The sequence below is a fragment of the Paroedura picta genome, chromosome 2, assembly GCF_049243985.1.
Source record: "Paroedura picta isolate Pp20150507F chromosome 2, Ppicta_v3.0, whole genome shotgun sequence".
Taxonomy (NCBI): Eukaryota; Metazoa; Chordata; class Lepidosauria; order Squamata; family Gekkonidae; genus Paroedura; species Paroedura picta.
Genome location: NC_135370.1, coordinates 139,240,088 through 139,253,394, shown reverse-complemented (window position 1 = coordinate 139,253,394; position 13,307 = coordinate 139,240,088).

Below are 13,307 nucleotides of genomic sequence, written 5' to 3'. Positions count from 1 at the left end.
CCACTGCCAAGCTCTAGCGCCCGTTGTATTCTTGGATACAACAGGCTTTGCCCCTAGTCCCCATATAAACTAAATTTCCCATATTTGGTAAAATTGAATATCGCAACCCTACAAAGAGAATATAAAATAAGGATTTATTGCAAGATGCCTTTATTGGGGTGTGGGGCAGGGGGAGGTATCGGTATGTATCTATATCGATTGATAGATACAAATACACACACATACAGGTGCATGTTCCTGCCTGCTTCTAAAAATGTTTGTTCCTTCACATTCTAATCCTGATTGTTATGTGCTGAAATGCTGGCTTCTGTTTTGATGTATGCTATGCTCAGCATTAAAAGCAAAGTCAATAGGTTTAGCGGGGTGTTTTAGGATTGACTTGTTATGCCATTAAGTGTTTTAAAAAGGCTTATATTTGAATTACTGCTCACATGATTGTCCAAGTATCTGGAATACAATCTGAAGCCTCCATACCAATGAGGCATACAAAGAAGCATTTTAAGCCTTGTTTTCTTCTTCAGTGAGCCATCATTTAGCAACGGTAGAGTTAAGTTTGGATTTTGGAATCAGATGGAGCTTTAGTAATTTTTAAATCTTTTATTGGCTGTTTTGTATGGATTTTTACAAGTTGCTTCTAGGGCCTTTTAGATAAGATAGATCCCCCTCCCCCATCCAAGTAGAAAAATATACCAGTAATGCAAATAACTTATCTAAAAAATAGAAAAGGTTACAGTACCTGGTACAAAAATTAGTAGAATCTCCTGTTTTGCTTATCTGGTGATAATGATTCAGGCAGGGGTGTGTGTGAACAATGCCTGGATCATTATTTTTTAAAAATAAAGACCAGCCAATTAATTTTAAACTGCCAAGGGTACATTGTGCAATGGACCACGTAGGTGTTGACATGCTATTCTATATTAATATATGAGTTAGGGCATATTGTAGCCAAGTATATTTGGTGAGTTCACAGATGTCCTCTCCTGTACTGACTATAATTATTCCTGGTTAGAGATATATAGCTTCCATTTTCCCTTTTACTGTAGTAGCCTATAAACTCTTTTCCCATCTGAAGCCAAAAATCATGAATTATATTTACCTGATACATAATCTGAGACATACAGTTAGCTGGTGGCAAAGGACCTGAATTTGAATACAGCTATACATTGGGTAGAGTCACACTACTTAAAATAGCTGTATTTATGAGACAAGTTTATGGAAAGCCCATATCTATTTTCTTCAGGTGCACAAAGAATATATAAGATTAGCAAAAAATAAAAGTGGGCCCTATGCATATAAGAGTAGCAAAAAAAGTAAGTGTGCCTTAGGATTGCAGTCTTATTATTCTTATTATTTCTATTTTTATGCCACCCTTCCTGAAGGCTTAGGGCTGCTTATGATTTAAAATCACAAAAATGCATTATTAAAAATGGTTAAAAACATTAAATATGAACAAAGCATTTCACTGTATACTTCACCCGTGTTCCAGTAGTGGAAAAGGGAGTATATATATCATTCTAGTAATGTTCTAATTAGGTAGGTTCTTGGTTAGGGAGGCCAGCAGTCTGATGGATCCTTCCTGCCCCAACCATAGGCCTTTCAGAGCAGCCCTGTCTTGCAAACCCTGTGAAATAAGGTCCCACAGGATTCTAATCTCATTTGGCAGAGTGTTCCACCAGTCCAGGGCCAGAGCTGAGAAGGTCTGGCCATGGTTGAGGTGAGTTTTATTTCTTCAGGCCTGGGGACCCTAATCAAGTTCTGGTCACTCAACCAGAATGCTCTGAGGAGGTCCTGTAGATACTGGAGTCCCAGGCTGTTTAGGGCTTTATAACTAAAACATTGAATCTGATCCAGTCTCCAATCTGGAGCCAATGAAGCTGTGAGAGGACTGGCTTGATGTGTACTCTCCAAGAGGTCCCAGTTAGTTATTAATTATTTTGGACTAGTAGGAGTTCCCAGAGCAATATAAAGGGTAGCCCAACATAGAATGAGTTACAGAAATCTAGCCTGGAGGTGATTGTTGCATGGATCATTGTGGCTCCATTGGATGCCACTGGGTGCCAGCTGTCATTCCTGGTGAAGGTGATTGAATGCTCGGCATGAAACATTCGTGACCTGGACCTCCATGAAAAGAGAGGCATCCAGAATCACACCCAGGCTCCTGACAGTCTCTGAAGTTAATTGGACCCTGTCATAAGCCAGGAGTAGCACTGACTCATTTGTGATGCATCAACCTTTGTGTTGGCTGGATTCAAGTTCAGCCAGCTCCACTTGAGCCATACCACCACAGCCTCCAAGCAACTGGCCATGGAATCTGGAGGTGTCAACAGATAGCTGGATATCATCATCATATTGATGACGCCCAAGGCCAAAACTTTAGACTAACTGAGCAAGTGGTGGATGTATATATTGAACAACATTGGAGAGTAGATAGCTCCCTGCATCACTCCATTCAGTAGGGAATGCCATTGGAAGTACTCTCTCCTATCACCATCCTCTGTCCTCAACCTTGGAGAAAGGATTGCAGTCATTGGAGGGTGGCACCCTGAATCCCAGTGTTGACTAGGCAGCGGGCTACTAGTTCATAATTGACTGCATTGAATGCTGCCCTTAGATCCAGTAGCAACAACAGCACTGACCTGCCTAGATCCAGTCATCTACAGACATAGTCTGAGAGGGCAATCAGAGCCATTTCTACACCATGGCCAGGCCAGAAGCTCATGAGAACGCTGTTTGCATCCATACTGAATTTTAGTGACTTGTCAAAATGAAAGCCTACATGAAGTTAACAGAACTGATGGGGTCACCAAGCCTAGCTTCCAATTCATTTTAATAAAGCTGTTTTAGGAGAAATGCCCGATGAATTGTGCTCAATGTTATTCACTGTTTTAGTTAAAAAGTCAGGGTTCTGACCTTTCTGTGTTATCACTCAATATAATTAATTATATATGGTGGCAGCTACAAACCACAATGTTGGCTTGCAATTCAGTTAGCAGAATCTTTTGAAGTTGGGATGTTTGTTTTTCCTTCTTCCTGCTGACCATAGCTTGAAGTCCCAGCTAACAGCATAAGCAGGAGGCTAATGTGAGAGAAAATAGCCACCTTGACTTTCATTTATTGTTGTCAGGCATAAAGAGGACCTGTATTTCATTTAGTATTATTGGGAAGTTTCTTGAACCATTGAAATGTGCTATATAAATGTTTATTATTATTTAGCCCGACAACCTGACACATGCTGACAGACTTAATTTGACTATCATGTCTTTATATATGAAGATCTGAGGTGAGATTTTTTGAAATGTCTTAGTATAAGATGATGATGATGATGTTAGTCATTCAGTCATGTCCAACTCTTGATAATCCTATAGCTCAGTTGTCTCCACATCTTTTGCTTTTGTAATTCACTGGCCAGTGTCATTTTGATTGTATCTAACAACCATGTTCTTTGTCAGCCTGGTTTCCTTTTACCATTGAGCAGTCTTAGCATAATTGCTCTCTCCATTGAGTTGGATTGCACGATATGGCCAAAGTAAGTGAGCCGGAGTTTTATGATTTTTGCCTTCCAAGGTTATATCAGGCTTTATGCACCCTAGTATTTCCTTGTTCGTGACTTTTGCTATCTGTAGAATCCGCAGAAGCAATCTCCAGCACCAGAGTTCAAACAAATCAACTCTCCTCCTGTATGATTACTTCATTGTCCAACTTGGTGTAGTGGTTAGGAGTGCAGACTTTTAATCTGGTGAGCTGGGTTTGATTCCCTGCTCCTCCCCCACATGCAACCAGCTGGGTGACCTTGAGCTCACCACAGCACTGATAAAGCTGTTCTGACCGAGTAGTAATATCAGAGCTCCCTTAGCCTCACCTACCTCACAGGGTGACTGTTGTGGGGAGAGGAAAGGGAAGGCAAACGAAGGCCGCTTTGAGACTCCTTCGTGTAGAGAAAGCATTTTCCCCCAATCATGGAGCATGTTGCAGATTTGTTTTGAATGGGGCATGCATGTTCCCTCTTCACTTGAGTATATTGTCCTGTCCACAGATGTGGAGATACTGTGGACCTATGGAAAATCGTTTTGCTTAGGGCCCCTCCCCACCTGCAGTCAGTGATGGTTGGCAAAGACAGCTTGATAACACACACCCATAAGTGTGTGAGAGAGTGTGCCCTCTTTCTACTGCTAATCCCACAGCGGCATATTGTGCTACCCTGATTACATGGATATGGAATATTATGATATAGTCCAATCTCCTCATATCTTTTTGAATGAGGGACCATGAAGGAAGACTCTGCAGAGGAAGGCAATGGCAAATCACTTCTGACTTGCTTGGGATCACCCTAAGTCAGTTGCAACTTGAAAGCAAAGGCATAAGCCAACATGTCATATAAAACTTGCATTTAACACACCCAAGTTAGCTTATATCTGTAGTAGGAACTTAAGATTCCAAAGGAATACATTCTCGTGAAGGGCATAAAGGACAACCAGAAAGAATAAAAATGTGAGTGACCTACTTGGGAGTATTTTCATTAAAAAGAAAGAGAAGAGAAAGTATATCCAAACAATTTAGGGAAATAGCTGTGCTGACTTATCAGTGAGACAGATTTTCTTAACTGCCTTCTTCTATCACGTCAAAACCGGTTGTGGAAAGAAAGGTAAAATCATCATTAAAGTAATGACCTTGTCTCACACAGAGCAAAGCCTGGCAAGATTGTGAAAATTCTCATGGCTGTCCACATGTTCACAGCTCCCCACCCCCGGTGAAGTCTGAGAATATCTGTAGAACTGAATACATTTTTTAAAACATTCCATTGTTTCCTTTTGAGAGATTAGGATCAGGTATGATAGGTTGGTATGGCATCTGAGGCTGCTATCAACAGCTGAGAGTATCGATCTATTTGACTGAATGGGCTTCAGGTGTAGCGTTTTGCCCCCCAAAGGCAAGTCAAATGGTGAAAGCAAACAGGAGCAAGAGGCTCTGTCACTGTAATTCCACAGGGCTTGCAGTTGATGGCTATGCTCTCCCTTCCTCCTCAGCCAGCTCCACCAGCACTACCAGGCTGGCAATATTTTATTTCAGTTTTTAAGCACAAATCCTGCCTGGTCGGGTCACAGAATTAGAGAGAGACCTGTTTCTTCTTTTTAGCTTTGCAGGGACTTGCTGCTCACTCTAGGAACTCCTACAGAGCTGTTAGAGCTCGCACTACATTAAGCAATGCTGAATGTTCATGTGTTTGCTGGCATGAAAGCAAAGGGTATCATGCATCATAAAAAAAACCATTTTTAGTTGTCAAAGATGTAGAGTAGTGATTACAAATCTGAAAATGCCAAGTTTCACAAACAGCCTTTAGAGCTAATGACAGCGTTCAGCTCCCCTGTTAGGAAGTCTGGAAAAAATTCAGCCTTCTTGGATTGTGGTTTCCCATCTCCCAGCCTGATAGCTTGTCACCTGTTGCCAAATAGTTATTATTACATGCTGGGAGCTTATGAGAAATTGTAGAACCCTCACACAACTGCCAAAATTTTCCTCTGCAATAATCTTGCCAATCTCCAGGTGGGTCCTGGGGATCTCCTGGAATTGTAAGTGATCTTTGGAAGAAAAGCACCAGTTCCCCTGGAGAAAAGGACTGTATTATACATTATACCAGGGGTAGTCAAACTGCGGCCCTCCAGATGTCCGTGGACTACAATTCCCAGGAGCCCCCTGCCAGCATTCGCTGGCAGGGGGCTCCTGGGAATTGTAGTCCATGGACATCTGGAGGGCCGCAATTTGACTACCCCTGCATTATACCCTGCTGCAACCCCATCCCTCCCCAAACCCCACCGTCCTTAGGTTCCACCCCAAATCTCAAAGAATTGCCAAACTCAGGCGGCAACACCATGGTGCAGGTTGTTTTCTAGTCTCTTAGGGTCTTAAACAGGCCACTTTCATCTCCCCTTTAAGGCAATGGCAAGCCACTTCTTATGTCTTGCCTTGGTTTGGGTTGCCATGAGTCAGCTGTGATCTCACAGCACATTCTTCTTTATTTCTTCCTGGACCATATTCTGTTTTTCTTGGCCAGTTTTGTTTGCCTTCAACCATTTAATTTACAAAGTTTTCTGCATACCTTAGGAAGTCTACTAGAGGATCTTCCTTTGTTTTTGATAGTCCTGTTTCTCTTCTTTCATGATTGTAACAGGGGCCAGCCTCTTTACTATTACATATGATAATAGGCTGGGGCCCATGAGGCGTCACAAAGGGGAAATCAGCAATTTGGAAATCCAATCCCAACCTGTCAAACCCCCCTGGGATTATAGTGTCATGAAGAGACTGATTTCTCCCTTCCCCTTCCATTAACTGTCATTCAGCTCCCCTTAGTAATTTGAAAGAATTTTGTTTGCTTGATTGCTTGTTTGGATGGTTAAAGTACAAAATCATATTTTTCTCTATAGCTGGGGAGTTGCCCAGATACTCCTGGTATTTTGATATTCCTACCTGATGTGTAAGTGACCCAGTTTTGCTGCCTGTCGCTTGGATAGACCATAAGCCAAGTTTACAGTTAGATAATTTACTGCTAACACTGTGTTATCAGTGTGCAGAGATTCATGTAGGTAGCCATGTTGATCTGAAGTAGCAGAACAAATTTTGAGTCCGGTGGCAACGAGAGTTGTATTCAAGTTGTAAACTTTTGTGTGCACAGCACACTTCATCAGGCAATGAAATGGAAATAACCAGACCACATATATCAGGAGAAAGTCAGTCATGTTTTAGTACACAGCATAATCAAAGTGTTTACCAGGTACACAGGCCTTACAGTAATGACAAACTAAGATGTGCACAGCACTTAATGCAAAGTTGCATAGATATCAAAGACCTGTCCCCATTCTCAAGGAGCTTACCAATGTATAATAAGCCATGAGGAAACAACAGAGTGAAGTAGAAGACTATCAAAATATATGAAGGGCAAGGGTGCCAACTGTAGCTTGAGAAATTCCTGGATATTTGGAGACATTGCCTGGGGAGGGAGCTCAGTGGGTATTTGGTGCCAGAGTTTCTACCCTCTAATGATGTGATTTCCTCCAGATAACCTCATTTTTGTAGTCTGGAGAGTAATCCTGGGAGAATATCACCCCCCCCCCCGCTCTGGATATTGATAAAACCAAACATAGCTCTAGAATCTGCTCAAACATCATTTCCCAACTCTAATTATGCACACACACACACACACAAACTGTCCCTTTTTCACTAGTTGGTGCTATGCACTGACATGAGAGGAAACGATCCTAGAGGGAGAAATAATTGTTATAACATTCAGTGAGTGTGAAAGGTAATATTGGTCTGCTTCTACTTTTTGTTATGAAAATCTCTGTTAATCTAATTCTTAGGATAAATATATCAACATGCTACTAACATTATATCTATAGGAATAAATCTTGCAATTAGGACTCTTGTCATTCCTGGCTTAAGAATGCTAGATCTCATTGACTTGGAAGGGGCCAAACATTCCATCTTGTCTAACCCCCTGCTCCGTGCAGGATCACCTATGACAAAACTATGTTGAATTTAAATTGTTTTCTTCCCCTGAAACAGGAATTGAGAAACAATTAAATCACAGATCTCCCAGCATCTTATAAAGTTAAAATGTTGGCATCCCAGTTCATATTAGCCATGTTGAGGAGGATAATTAAACCATCTTTCATGGATTACCTATCAACCCTTCCCTCATTCTCCTAATTATGAATCAATCCTTATGTTGTATGTTTTTTTTGCTTCCCCGCCAATATGAAATAAGCAATTTTTTCAAATTTGAAACTTTTCCAAATAGTCATAGGAAAAACCAATTTTATGTCACTAGTCAGGTACAAACTTCTATAATGGATTCCATTGTTGTCTAATGAGCTTTGCTGGCAGTATTATGATCTTCAAAGAATACATGGAAGCTGAAACCCCTGTGATTTTGGAGAATTTTGAATGCAATTGTACAGTGTAGTGTACAAAGATATCTTTAATTTAACATAATGATGTAGACAATGATTAGTCAATCAACCTGTTGTATAGTGCCTCAACTGGATATTGCTTGACATGGAAGTCAGTATAGCTCAACCTATTTTACACACAGCAAAATGTTAACTCAGAAATCATGTAGCAAGAAAAAGAGGAGATCATTCCACGAAGTTATCTTCTCGGACTGTTTCCTCAAGGAATCAGCAAAGCAAGGGCCATGACCCTGAAAAGCTCTGCTGTTTAAGGAAGCAAAAGTTTATTTATAAAATCACCAAAACATTATTATAAACCTTTAAAACAATTGAGTACAGAGCAAAAAGACTCTGTAGCCTAGAGACATCATAGCATCTGTAGCATAATTCTTAGAACCTTAACTATGAACTCCTAGACAGGGTTAAACACTTCTAAATCCATTGAAGTCAATACACTTGAAAGGGTGTAACTTTCTTTAGGATTCCACTGAAAATCCCAGTATGTCCTCCTTGTAATTTATTCCAAACACATACAAAGAAAATACATTTATAGCAGATGGCAAATAAAGCTTTGTAAGTGACAATGTGGTACCCAGATAATTCTTCTGGAATCTGCTCGTTGGTCGCAACTCACTGTTGACATTTATATCTCACTTTTCTTTCAGAGAAGGTGGCTCAGATAGGGTTCCCACAGTCTCCCACTCAGCTCTTGAAAAGGCCCAGACCAGGTTAGCTTTTTTGCTTATTCTACTCAAATATACTTCCTAAGGTGGCAAAGATTAAAGTACTCAAACATATCAACATTAAAACAGCATTTAAAATAAAGTATATGTAAAACAAACCAATAAAAATATAAAAACACAATTGCACAAAACAACAATTTAGCAAGGTTGCTGTGTCATGTGCCTTTAGCTGAAGGTTTAGTCAAGATATGTTATTTATATTAGGACAAATTGTGTTTAGAAACCTACAATTTTAAAAAGCTTAAATGAAAGGTACTGTCATGGGTCAGCCAGGTCTCAGCAATGTTGAGGGCATCTCAGAGGAGGAAAGGGCCAGCAAAACCAGACCAGAGACAGCAGAAGTCAACAAACAAGTAGAGGAGGTGCAAGCATGCCAAGAGCTTGTACAGAGTTACTTCCACCCCCAGTTCTGATCTAGCAAGTGAAAGGCAGCTGTCTGTTTCCAGCTCCCCAGGATCACATGCCCATTAGAGAGGCAAGGGCATAGACTTAGAGGAGAGTTTCAGGCTAAAAGGATAAATAAAAACTGTTATGGGGTTTTTATGCAGGCCCATGTAACCCACCACGAGCTATCTGGGAGTGGCAGGTAATAAATCAAATTAATAGCAATAACAGTAAATGCTTGCCTTACGGCTGGATGTCAGTTACCTGCTGAAAGTGATAATTGGTACAGGATTAAGTCTGAGCAACTATATGCTGATATTTTGCTTGAATCCTGAAAGCCTTGACTTCTTGGACCGGAAGATTGCCTGATCTCTGAAATTCTGAACTTTGGACTGAAATGACTTTGAATCTTGAATTCTCTCTCGGTTTCGATAATTTGGAAAAATGGTTAATGTGGTTGCAGTTGGATACTCACACCTGACCAGACCATTAGAGGTGCTCTGAAGGCCTATATAAATTGTGACTCACCAACCATAAATACACCATCCATGTATTGTGATCTGTTAGGTGTTTGATACCTCATCCAGGTTTTGTAATCCAAGGTGGATAGCAGAAAACTTGGGCTAGTTTTGGCTTAGGTCACACGTATGCAGGCATTTTCCACAGAGAGATATTATTAAACACTAGGCTTGAATTTCTGTTCCTCATTTAAGCTGTATATACTTATTGCCCCCTCACCTGATCTGAAAATTCACTTTTAGCTAGTAATGACTGTATCTGAAGTAGTCTTTTTCAACCGTATGTGGTAAAATTCAATTGTGAAAAAGTACATTTAAATAACAGCGAATATACATTCTAATAACAAACCAGATGAATAAGTCTTTGAAAGAGGATGGTATTTCTGATACACATTAAGCTTTTGAAGTGCTCATTACAATTTGGAATTATCATATTTCAATTCCTTCCAAGTGATTTTTAAAGAAAATCTTATGAAAGAGATTTAAAAAAAAGATTTTAGACAAGCACTATTTCTATCTGCTGTGGGGAGTAAGGATGGGCATGAACTACCTCACAAATGGATGTTTATAATGAAATTTGGCCAATTTGTGGTTCACAAGGCAAGGTTTGAGGTAGGTGAATGGACATGACATTTCCACAGATTTTTAAGCTGTTGGTGCTGGTTTGTGAATAGATAAATTTTCAGGTAGACTTACCATTCAATTCTAAACATTTAACAAATTTCAAAGCAACATAACTTGGAAGTCAAGTAGAGGAGCATCCAGAGAAGTCACCTGAGACTTTGATGTCTCTAGATTGTACAGGATTAGTTCCACATACTGCTGAACCTCCTTAATCTGCACCTGTCAAAATGACCACCTCTGTTTGTGTGAGAGAGAAATCTGTACTTCCTTATTTGAGTAGCTGGGTGCTCCAAGGGCATTTAGTTAGAAGCCTAACTGGAGTAAAGGAGGCAGGATTTACATTCTCAGGTCAGGGACTTACAGTTACCTTCTAGCCAGTGATTCATAATTAGTCTCTACAGGTGGCTAATATAATAATCACTGGCTGATAATTAATAGCAAGGCATGCCAAGCAAATGACACATAATTTTATGTTGTGCTTCCCGTGCTTTATTATGAATCACTTTTGAATCTGTGTTGTTAGGTCAGGCTTATACAATTTGTTATTCATTTCACAGAACATAGCCCACCCGCCACCTTAGGCTCATGGAAATCACCATTTGGAAGCTCTCCTCCCTCCCCATTATCTTTTTGCGTTGCTAAATGGGCAGATAAACGAGATGCATTGGCCTTGACAGATCTTGAAATATGGCTAGTAGGCTGCTTCCCTCAGCTTGGTGGGTCACAAGTTTGTGAGTTATTAGTGTGAGGTTTAGGGTGCGCATCCTGTGGGTCAGGGCTCTCAGCTGTATTGGAAAGAAGACTCGGGTTCCAGAAAATGATAAAGCACCTCACTGGGGTTGCTTACCTTTTATTTCCAGTCCTTTTACACAAAGCAACCAGAAGGGAGAGGACGGTTAAGAGTAGATAGGGTAGCCAGTCAACAATCAGTCCCTCCTTAAGGGGGCAGTGATTCCACTCTGTCATCCTACTGGCCTTGAATAATGTACCACAGCCCCTAGCTGCCTCTTTGTCAAGTTCTGTGCAGGTAAGGGTCTTCTTCCAGGTGTTCCTCACATCCACACTTTCCACATTGTTGCTCCTCCTATTCTCCTGCTCTTTTTCCTCTGGTCTTCTCCAACTTTTCCTTGTCTATCTATCTGTTCCATCACTCTCCTTTCTCTGTCAACTCACCCCTTGTGCTTGTTCCTTTCCCCTTTTTATTCCCCCTCCTAATCTAGCTCTTCTCTCCCCCATCCCACTGAGTTTATTTTAACCCTGCTCCTTTCTTCCTTCCATGCTCTGGCCCTCCAGCCAGACTACGACTTCCAGCCAGGGATGATGGCCTCTAGGGCCAACTCCTCAGGCTTTCCTTGACTCATGGACCCTTGAGCTTGAGCCTGGGACCAGCCACTGGCTCCCTCAGTTGCATAGGGGTGGACTCCCTGGCTGGCTGCCTCCCTGCTTTCTTTGTGAAGCATCTCCCAGTGTCTCACTGCTGCAGGGCCTTCTGCCTGAGCTTCCCCACCTCCTTCTGGCTTCCTGCCATAGCTGGACATTTCTGGGGACCCATAGGAGTAGGGGTTGTCTGTCAGGCTGTCAGTGTGGTGGAGACGTCCAAGCTCCTGGGTGAGAGCTCAGGGGGGCCTTACAACCTGAGTGGCCCAAACAATTAGGTTCAGTGATAAACACTGTTGCAGTGACATCATGAACATGAAAGCAGAATCTGTTATGCATTTGGAAATACATCATAACTGGTAGCTGAGCCAAGTTTTCCAGCAGCTAAGGACTAATATAATTACTTGAAAATATCTGGTTGTTGGCAACTTGCCACTATTCTACAGTGCTTATACCTCATCCAAACAATTTTTCATTTTCAATTAGAGGATGTTAGAAATCCCAAGGAATTCTGTTATATCAGCAGCCAATGAAGCATGAATTAGATATACTGAACCATATTCATACTGTTCTGTATTCCCAATTCATTTTATTCAAATTTGAGTTAGTTCCAGAGATGTTTGCCTTCCACATGATCCTATCCCTGGTTTTACTTTGTTCATATCTATTTTTCATGGAAAAATACTTTTAGATACCAATATTCTAGACACAGAAAGTAGCCTAATTCAAACTACTGCAATAGAGCTATTCCTGAAGACTTGGAAGGAGGTTGGAGGGCTCCCTCCTGTTTGAAAAATAAACAAATTTGGGGCAATGTTTGTTTGATGGCTTTGGTCAGATAAAGGGTCATGATATAGTGTCAGATTAGGATATGGAGTATCAGGTTTGAATCCCCACTCTGCCAAGGAAGCCTGCTGGGTAATTTTGTGCCAGACATTTTCTGTCTCAGCCTAATCTACCTCACAGTTTTAAAAAGATAAAATGGAGGAAGGGAAAATGTACCGGATAAATATCTAAATAATACATGATTCAGAATCACACTAACAGAGAAAAGAGTTTCTCCAGATCTAAGATGGAGCCTTGGTATAATTAGTGGGCATGAGTGTCTCTTTCTTAGAATGGGTTGGCTTAATAGTACTGAAAAGAGCTTCTTGGTTTTTATTCAGCTTGAGAAACAGAAGTCTAGCATAGCGATCCCCAACCTGTGGGCCGCGGACTCCCCCCCCCCCCGGCCCTTTACTTCATCCTTCTCTTCCCCCCCCCCCGGCCCTTTACTTCATCCCCCCCAGCCCTTTACAACACATTTTGGGTGTCATTATCTCCCATCACTCCCAGATGGGACTATCTCGTTGCAGAGAAACAAGCTCAGGGTTCCCATTGATTTGTCATTGTCATGAGTTAAAATTTCCATGAAAATAAAGTGTTCCTTATGTTCATTGTTGTGGAGTGTCTGTATCTTATTTTGAAGGGATGTTTAAACATTACCATAGCGATCAGAGAGCGTTAGGGCAGTGGTTGAGAGTAGAGGAGTAAACTACCCCCCCCCACCGGGCCTCAGTAAAATTGTCAAGCGTTGAGTGGTCCCCGGTGATACAAAGGTTGGGGACCACTGGTCTAACAGACGCAGTGCTCTCAATTTTTGTCTCTATCTAGGAAATAAACCAATCTGTTGTAAATCTTAACTGTTAGGCAGCTGTTAAGGACATATACTTAAAAAA